This window comes from Carcharodon carcharias, chromosome 2 (assembly GCF_017639515.1).
Source record: "Carcharodon carcharias isolate sCarCar2 chromosome 2, sCarCar2.pri, whole genome shotgun sequence".
In the NCBI taxonomy this organism is placed as follows: Eukaryota; Metazoa; Chordata; class Chondrichthyes; order Lamniformes; family Lamnidae; genus Carcharodon; species Carcharodon carcharias.
This window is the reverse complement of record NC_054468.1, coordinates 104,093,397-104,102,788: the sequence shown is the minus strand read 5'-3', so window position 1 is coordinate 104,102,788 and position 9,392 is coordinate 104,093,397. Positions and strand designations below refer to the sequence as shown.

Below are 9,392 nucleotides of genomic sequence, written 5' to 3'. Positions count from 1 at the left end.
TTTAACTGAGTAGGGGAGTTGGTATTGTCACTAGATTAGTGACCCAGAGACTCAGGGTAATGCTCTGGGGACCTGTGTTCGAATCAATTTGAATTCAATAAAAAGCTGGAATTAAAAGTCTAATGTTGTAAAACCCATCTGGTTCACTAATGTCCTTTAGGGAAGGAAATCTGCTGTCTTTACCTGGTCTGGCCTACATGTGACTCCAGACCCACAGCAATGTGGTTGACTCTTAAATGCCCTCTGAAATGGCATAGCAAGTGACGCCCACATCTCAAGAACAAGTTTTTAAAACTCCATTTGGTTGTATAAAAGGGATAGCAGCTGAGGCTAATTCTGTCTGTGGAGAGTGTTATGACAAGCAGTAAAACTGGTTTGTGTCTTCATTTCTAAACAACTTAACAACAAAGCAATGATGAGAGCACGTCAGGAGTAATGTGTATGGTTTTGGATTCCTTTTTTAAGGCAGCATGTAAATGCATTGGAAACAGTTCAGAGGAGGTTTACTAGACTAATACCTGGAATGGGCGGGTTGTCTTATGAGGAAAGGTTGGACAGGTTAGGCTTGTATCGGCTGGAATTTAGAATAGTAAGAGGTGACTTGATTGAAACCTAATAAGATCTTGAGGGATCTTGACAGAGTGGATGTAGAGAGGATGTTTGCTCTTGTGCGAGAATTTAGCACTAGGGGTCACTGTTTAAAAATAAGGGGTCACCAATTTAAAACAGAGCTAAGGTGAAATTTTTTCACTCAGATGCTCGTGAGTCTTTGGAACACTTCCTGAAAAAGCAGTGGAAACAGAATCATTGAAGGCAGAGGTGGGTAGATTCTTGATAATCAAGGTGTCTCTGATCAGGTACGGGACATCCTGAAGGGGGAGGGAGAACAGCCAGAGGTCATGGTACACATTGGTACTAACCACATAGGCAGGAAGAGTGACAAGGCCCTGCAGTGGGAGTTCAGGGAGCTGGCAGAAAATTAAAAAACAGGACTGCTAGGGTTGTAATCTCAGGATTACTCCCTGTGCCACGTGCCAGTGAGGCTAGAAATAGGAAGATAGTGCAGCTAAACACGTGGCTGAACAGATGGTGTAGGAGGGAGTGTTTCCGATAGCTGGATCATTGGGATCTCTTCCAGGGCAGGTGGGACCTGTACAAGAAGGATGGGTTGCTTCTAAACTGGAGGGGCACCAATATCCTGGCTGCGAGGTTTGCTAGTGTCACTTGGGAGGGTTTAAACTAGTATGGCAGGGGGGTGGGAACCAGAGCAATAGACCAGCAGGTGAAATAAATGACTGGGAACCAGTGAATATGGCCAGTAGGACTAAGAGGAAGGGCAGGCAGAAAGAAATTACTGAACACAGTTGGACTGGGGGTCTGAAATGCATTTGTTTCAATGCGAGAAGTATAACAGGCAAGGCAGATGAGTTTAGAGCTTGGATTAGTACTTGGGACTATGATGTTATTGCTATTACACAGACTTGGTTGAAGGATGGACAGGATTAGCAGATAAACGTTCCAGGATTTAGATGTTTCAGGCAGGATAGAGAGGGATGTAGAAGAGGTGGGGGAGTTGCACTGCTGGTTAAGGGGAATATCACAGCTGTATGACAGGAGGACACCTCGTTGGGCTCATGCAGCGAGGCAATATGGGTAGAGCTCCGGAATAGGAAGGGTGCAGTCACAATGTTTGGGGTTTACTATAGGCCTCCCAATTGCCGGCAGGAGATTGAAGAACAGTGATGTAGGCAGATTTTGGAAAGATGTAAAAGCAATAGGGTTGTTGTGGTGGGTGATTTTAACTTTCCCAGTATTGACTGGGAATCACTAGTGCTGGGGATTTGGATGGTGCAGAATTTGTAAGATGCATCCAGGAGGGCTGCCTGAGACAATATGTAGATAGTCCAACTAGGGAAGGGGCAATACTGGACCTGTTATTAGGGAATGAACCTGGACAGGTGGTCGAAGTTTTAGTAGGAGAGCATTTCGGGAAAAGTGACCATAATTCAGTAAGTTTCAAGGTACTGGTGGATAAGGATAACAGGAGTCCTCGGGTTAAGGAGCTTAATTGGGGGAAGGCTAATTATAACAATATTAGGCAGGAACTGAGGAATCTAGACTGGAGGTGGATGTTTGAGGGCAAATCAACAACTGACATGTGGGGGGCTTTCAAACGTCAGTTGATAAGAATTCAGGACCGGCATGTTCCTGCTAGGATGAAGGATAAGCATGGCAAGTTTCAGGAACCTTGGATAACGAAGGATATTGTGAGATTAGTCAAAAAGAAAAGGGAAGCATTCGTAAGGGCTAGAAGGCTGGGAACAGATGAAGCCCGTGGAGAACATAAAGAAAGTAGGAAGAAACTTAAGCAAGGAGTTGGGAGGGCTAAAAGGGGTCATGAAAAGTCATTGGCAACCGGGATTAAGGAAAATCCCAAGGCCTTTTATACATATGTATAAAAAGGCAAGAGGGTAGCCAGGGAAAGGGTGGGCCCACGCAGCGACAGAGGTGGGAATCTGTGTGTGAACAAAGAACAAAGAAAAGTACAGCACAGGAACAGGCCCTTCGACCCTCCAAGCCTGCGCTGACCACTTTCCCGTCAACTAAAACATTTTGCACTTCCAGGGTCCGTATCCCTCTATTCCCATCCTATTCATGTATTTGTCAAGTTGCCTCTTAAACATCACTATCGTACCTGCTTCCACCACCTCCTCTGGCAGCAAATTCCAGACACTCATTACCCTCTGCATAAAAAACTTGCCCCACACATCTCCTCTATAGTTTTCTCCTCTCACCTTAAATCTATGTCCCCTTGTAATTGACTCTTCCACCCTGGGAAAAAGCCTTCTGACTATCTACTCTGTCCAAGCCACTCATAATTATGTAAACTTCTATCAAGTCGCCCATCAATCTCCGTCGCTCTAGTGAGAACAATCCAAGTTTCTCCAACCTCTTCTCATAGCTAATAACCTGCAGACCTGGCAGCATCCTGGTAAACATCCTCTGCACCCTCTCCAATACCTCCATATCCTTCTGGTAATGTGGCGACCAGAATTGCACGCAATATTCCAAGTGTGGCCTCACCTAGGTTCTATACAGCTGCAGCATGACTTCCCAGCTTTTATACTCAATACCCCTGCCGATGAAGGCAAGCATGCCATATGCCTTCCTGACTACCTTATCCACCTGCGTTGTATCTTTTTATGTCCCATCAGTCCTGGACCATTCCAGTCAATCTCTTCCCTAACCTCTCCAAAACTATCATATTCTTCCTGATGTGCTGGGGCCAAGCTAGTGGTTTGTAAAGGTGTCTTACAACTTCTTTGCTTTTGTATGCTTCTATTCCTAAACTCCAGGATCCCATATCTTTATTTTTTCCTTTATTCTTTCACAGGATGTGGGTGCCACTGCGAAGGCCAGCATTTGTTACCCATCCTTAATTGCCCTTGGCTTGCTAGACCATTTGAGGACAGTTAGGAGGCAATGTAGGACCAGGTAAGGACAGATTCCTTCCCTAAAGGGGCAGTAGTGAACCAGATGGATTTTTACAACAATTGATGATAGTTTCATTGTCACCATTACTGAGACTAGCTTTCAATTCCAGATGTACTAATTGAATTTAAATTCCACCATCTGCTGTCTAGGGATTCAAACCCGCATCCCCAGGGCATCAACCCGGGTCTCTGGGTTACTAGTTCAGTGACATTACCACTATCTCCCTCCTCTAACTGCTTTGTTAACCTGTCCTGTCACCTTCAGAGATCTGTGCACAAATACCTGCAGGTTTTAAAATGCTATTATTTAGCTTAGATGATCTCCCTGCGTTCTTCCTACCACAAAGCATCATCTCATTGTTCGTTGCAATCACTACCATCTGCCAGTGTCCATCCATTCCACCAGCCTGGCTATCCCTTCCTCAATTCTAATCCAATCTTCCTCACTTTACTACACTCACATCATCTGCCACTTTTGAATTCATGCCCTATACCCTCATGTCCAAGTCATTGTTGTGCATAAAAAAAATCATGACCCTAGCACTGATGGATACTGCCATCCAGTCTGAAAAACAGCCAAGCTCCACATCTCGCTGTTTCCAGTCACTGAGCCAATTTTGTATTTGTGTTGCTCCTGTCCTTTTTATCTCATGATCTTAAATGTTGCTAACACATCTGATATCTGGTAATTCATCAGACACCTTTTGCACTGGCCTTGTCCATGCGCTCTTACTTTATTAAAAAAAACTCAGTGCTAGTCAAGCACAATTTGCCCTTCACAAACCTACATTGACTTCTCTTTATTAGTCAGTGCATATCCAAGTGCCTGTGAACTTTACCCTTATTTCTGAAAGTTCCTTTGTCACCAACATTAAACTGAGTGGACATGAATACATTTCACACTATCATTAGCACTCCCTTTGTCGTGTCCTTGTCATCTTTGTCCAATGTCTCGAGACCCCACTTACCCAAACTTGATCTTGTTCCACCCCAACCCCCTGCTCTTCAACAGAATAAAATCCATCACATTTCTACCTCTCTTCAGCTCTGAAGAGTCATACAGACACAAAATGCTAACTGTTTCTCTCTCCACAGATGCCACCGCACCTGCTGAGTTTTTCCAGCATTTTCTGTTTTTATTAGACTTACTGGTCAGGAATTACCAGCTTTATGTTTCTACATATTTTTTGAACAAGTGGGTACATGTGAAATTCTCCAGTCCTGAAGCCCCACCCCTGTATATAGGAGGAGGTCTGTGGGGAGCATCGTCACTACTCTCAGCACCCTACCATTCATCCTATCTGCTGACTTATCCGTGTCAATGCTGTCGCCTGTTCGAGGAGTGACAATTTTTTTCTAACTCTGGATCTGGAGGAGCATTCAACAGAATTTCAAGAAAGTCTGATTCATTGGGGAATGATTCTCTCTCCCCTCCCTCCCTCCCTCCCAATTAAGTCTGGGCATGGCTTTTCACCTCACCCTCCCCACCCATTCGTCTGCTCGTTCGTCCCTCTCCATCCCTCTCCCTCCCACCCCCATCGCTGTGACTGTATCCATCTCTCCCCATCTCCCTTCATCTCCCTCTCGCTGGGCGTGTGCATGTGTCTGTCCGCGCGTCAGTCCGCGTGTCGGCCTGTCCGCGCGTCGGCCTGCATCTGCCGGTGTCAGCGCCTGCCTGCACCTGCCGGTGTGTGCGTCTGCCTGTGTGCGTGCCTCTGTCTGTGTGTCTCCGTGCCTGAGTCTCTCTGCCCCCGTCTCCGCCACCCTCCCTAGCCCTCGCCCTCTGTCGCCTTCGCCCTCCGTCCCCATCGCCCTCCGACGCCCAACATCCCCCTTGCCCTCTGATGCCCTCCGCCATCCCCCTCTGTCTCAGCCCCTCCCCCTCTGTCCCTCCACCTCACTCGCTGTACCTCCGCCGCTCTCTCTGTCCCTCCGAAGCTATTTCTGTCTGGCGCTCTCTCTGTCTCTCGCTCTCTCTCTCTCTCTCTGTCTCTCGCTCTCTCTCTGTCTCTCCCTCTCTCTCTCTGTCTCTTGCTATCTCTGTCTCTGTCTGTCTCGCTCTCTCTGTCTCTCTCTCTCTCTGTCTTGCTCTCTGTCTGTCTCGCTCTCTCTCTGTCTCTCTCTCTCTGTCTCTCTCTCTCTCTGTCTCTCTCTCTCTCAGTCTTGCTCTCTCTGTCTGTCTCGCTCTCTCTGTCTCGCTCTCTCTGTCTCGGTCTCTCTGTCTCAATCGGTCTCTCTGTCTCTCTCTCTCTGTCTCTCTCGCTCTCTCTGTCTTTCTCTGTCTCTGTCTCTATGTCTCTGTCTCTTGGTCTCTGTCTCTCTCTCTCTGTCTCTCTCTCACTCTCTCTCTCTGTCTCTCTCTCTCTCTCCCTCTCTCTCTGTCTCTCTCTCCCTATCTCTCAGTCTCTCCCTCTCTCTCTTTCAGTCTCTCCCTTTCTTTCTCTCTGTCTCTGTCTCTCTCTCTCTCTGTCTCTCTCAGTCTCTCTCTCTCTCTCTCAGTCTCTCTCTCTGTCTCTCTCTCTCTGTCTCTCTCAGTCTGTCAGTCTCTCTCTCAGTCTCACTCTCTCTGTCTCTCTCAGTGTCTCACTCTATCTCTCTCTCAGTCTCTCTCTCTCTCAGTCTCTCACTCTCTGTCTCTCTCTCTGTCTCTGTCTCTCTGTCTCTCTCTCTGTGTCTCTGTCTCTCTGTCTCTCTCTATCTCTCTCTGTCTCTCTCAGTCGCTCACACTCTCTCTGTCCCTCAGTCTCTCTCTCTCTGTCTTTCACTCTCTCTCTGTCTTCCTCAGTCACTCACTCCCTCTGTCTCTCAGTCTCTCTCTCTCAGTCTCTAACTCCGTCTCTCTGTCTATCACTCTATCTCTCTCTCTCTCAGTCTCTTAGTCTCTCTCGGTCTCTTTCTCTGTCTCTGTCTCTCTGACTCTCTCTCTCTCCCTCTGTCTCTCTCTCTGTCTCTGTCTCTCTATCTCTCTCTGTCTCTCTCTCTCTGTCTCTCTCTCTTGGTCTCTCTCTCTCTCTCTCTGTCTCTCAGTCGCTCACAATCTGTCTCTTTCAGTCTCTCTCTCTCTCTCTCTCTTTCTCTCAGTCTCTCACTCTCTCTGTCTCTCAGTCTCTCTCTCTCAGTCTCTCTCTCTGTCTCTCTCAGTCTCTCACTCTATCGCTCTCTCTCAGTCTCTCTCTCTCTCAGTCTCTCACTCTCTCTGTCTCTCTCTCTGTCTCTGTCTCTCTGTCTCTCTCTCTCTCTCTCAGTCTCTCTCTCAACACTCTCTCTCTCTCTGTCTCTCTCTCACTAAATCTCTCTCAGTCTCTCACTCTCTCTCTGTCTCTCTCTGTCTGTTTGTCTCTCTCTCTCTCTTTCAGTCTCACACTCTCAGTCTCTCACTCTCTCTCTCTCTCAGTCTCCCTCTCTCTCTCTCTCTCTCAGTCTCTCTCTCTCACTCTCTCTCTCTCTGTCTGTCTCTCTCTCTCTCTCTCACTAACTCTCAGTCTCTCTCTCTCACTCTCTGTGTCTCTCTCAGTCTCTCTCTCTCTCTCTGTCTCTTTCAATCTCTGTCTCTCTCAGTCTCTCTCTCAGTCCCTCTCTCTCTCTCAGTCCCTCTCTCTGTCTCTGTCTCTCTCTCTCTCTCTGTCTCTCAGTCTCTCTCACTGTCTCTCTCAGTCTCTCACTCTATATCGCTCTCTCAGTCTCTCTCTCTCGCAGTCTCTCACTCTTTCTCTGTCTCTCTCTGTCTCTGTCTCTCTGTCTCTCTCTGTCTCTGTCTCTCTGTCTCTGTCTCTCTAACTCTCTCTGTCTCTGTCTGTCTCTCTCTCTTGGTCTCTCTCTCTCTCTGTCTCTCTCAGTCGCTCACACTCTATGTCTCTCTCTCTCTTTCTCTCAGTCTCTCTCTCTCTCTCTCTCTCTCTGACTTCCTCAGTCTCTCACTCTCTCTGTCTCTCAGTCTCTCTCTGTCTCTCTCTCTGTCTCTCTCAGTCTCTCACTCTATCTCTCTCTCTCTCAGTCTCTCTTTCTCTCGCAGTCTCACTCTCTCTCTCTCTCTCTGTCTCTGTCTCTCTGTCTGTCTCTCTCTCTCTACCTGTCTCTGTCTCTCTGTCTCTGACTCTCTCTCTCTGTCTCTCTCTCTCAGTCTCTCTCTCTGTTTCTCTCAGTCTCTCTCTTGCTCTGTCTCCCGCAGTCTCTCTCTCTCTCTGTCTCTCAACCTCTCTCTCAGTCTCTCCCTCTCTCTCTTTCAGTCTCTCGCTTTCTCTCTCTCTGTGCCTCTCAGTCTCTCTCTCTGTCTCTCTCTCTCTGTCTCTCTCAGTCTCTCACTCTCACTGTCTCTCTCTCTGTATTCCTCAGTCCCTCACCCTCTCTGTCTCTCAGTCTCTCTCTCTCAGTCTCTCTCTCTGTCTCTCTCAGTCTCTCACTCTATCTCTCTCTCTCTGAGTCTCTCTCCCTCAGTCTCTCAGTCTCTCTCTTGCTCTCTGTCTCTCTCCCTCTCTCAGTCTCTCCCTCTCTCTCTCTCAGTCTCTCGCTTACTCTCTCTCTGTCTCTTTCAGTCTGTCTCTCTCTCTCTGTCTCTCTCAATCTCTCTCTCTCTCTGTCTCTCTCTCTTACTCTCACTCTGTCTCTCTCTCTCCCTGTCTCTGTCTCTCTGTCTCTGTCTCTCTATCTCTCTCTGTCTCTCTCTCTCTCTGTCTCTCTCTCTCGGTCTCTCTCTCTCGGTCTCTCTCTCTCTCGGTCTCTCTCTCTCTGTCTCTCTCAGTCGCTCACACTCTATCTCTCTCTCTCTCTCTCTCTCTTTCTCTCAGTCTCTCAGTCCCTCTCTCTCTGTCTTCCTCAGTCTCTCACTCTCTCTGTCTCTCAGTCTCTCTCTCTCTGTCTCTCTCAGACTCTCACTCTATCTCTCTCTCTCATTCTCTCTCTCTCTCTCAGTCACTCACTCTCTCTCTCTCTCTGTCTCTGTCTCTCGGTCTCACTCTCTCTCTATCTGTCTCTGTCTCTCTGTCTCTGACTCTCTCTCTCTCTCTCTCTCAGTCTCTCTCTCTCTGTTTCTCTCAGTCTCTCTCTTGCTCTCTGTCTCTCGCGGTCTCTCTCTCTGTCTCTCTCCCTCTCTCTCAGTCTCTCCCTCTCTCTCTTTCAGTCTCTCGCTTTCTCTCTCTCTGTCTCTCTCAATCTCTCTCTCCCTCTGTCTCTCTCAGTCTCTCTCTCTGTCTCCCTCAGTCTCTCACTCTCTCTGTCTCTCAGTCTCTCTCTCTCAGTCTCTCTCTCTCTGTCTCTCACAGTCTCTCACTCTATCTCTCTCTCTCAGTCTCTCTCTCAGTCTCTCACTCTCTCTGTCTCTCTCTCTCTCTCTGTCTCTCTCTCTCGGTCTCTCTCTCTCTGTCTCTCAGCCGCTCACACTCTCTCTGTCTCTCTCAGTCTATCTCTCTCTCTTTCTCTCAGTCTGTCACTCTCTCTCTGTCTCTGTCTCTCTCTCTGTCTTCCGCAGTCTCTCACTCTCTCTGTCTCTCAGTCTCTCTCTCTCAGTCTCTCTCTCTGTCTCTCTCAGTCTCTCACTCTATCTCTCTCTCTCGGTCTCTCTCTCTCTCAGTCTCTCACTCTCTCTCTGTCTCTCTCTGTCTCTGTCTCTCTCTCTCTGTCTCTCTCTCTCAGTCTCTCTCTCTCTCTGTTTCTCTCAGTCTCTCTCTCTCTGTCTCTCTCAGTCCTCACTGTCTCTCACTCTCTGTCTCTCACTGTCTCTCAGTCTCGCTCTCTCTCTCAGTCTCTCTGTCTGTCTCTGTATCTCTCTCTCAGACTCTCTCTATCTCTCTCAGTCTCTCTCTCTCTTTCAGTCTCTCACACTCTCTCAGTCTCTCACTCGGTCTCTGTCTCTCTCTCAGTCTCTCTCTCTCTCTCTGTCTCGCTCTCTCTCACTCTCTGTCT

At 47.9% G+C, this 9,392-nt stretch overlaps 1 long non-coding RNA gene across 1 annotated transcript in view; it reads left to right on the top strand.

Annotated features, from left to right (window-relative positions):
• Positions 1-690: 690 nt before the first annotated feature.
• Positions 691-9,392, top strand: part of LOC121290606 — a 244,552-nt gene continuing 235,850 nt past the window's right edge. Inside the window, exons 1-2 of the long non-coding RNA XR_005945849.1 lie at positions 691-819; positions 3,395-3,495. This is a non-coding gene — a long non-coding RNA (uncharacterized LOC121290606). The remainder of the gene's footprint in view (positions 820-3,394; positions 3,496-9,392) is intronic.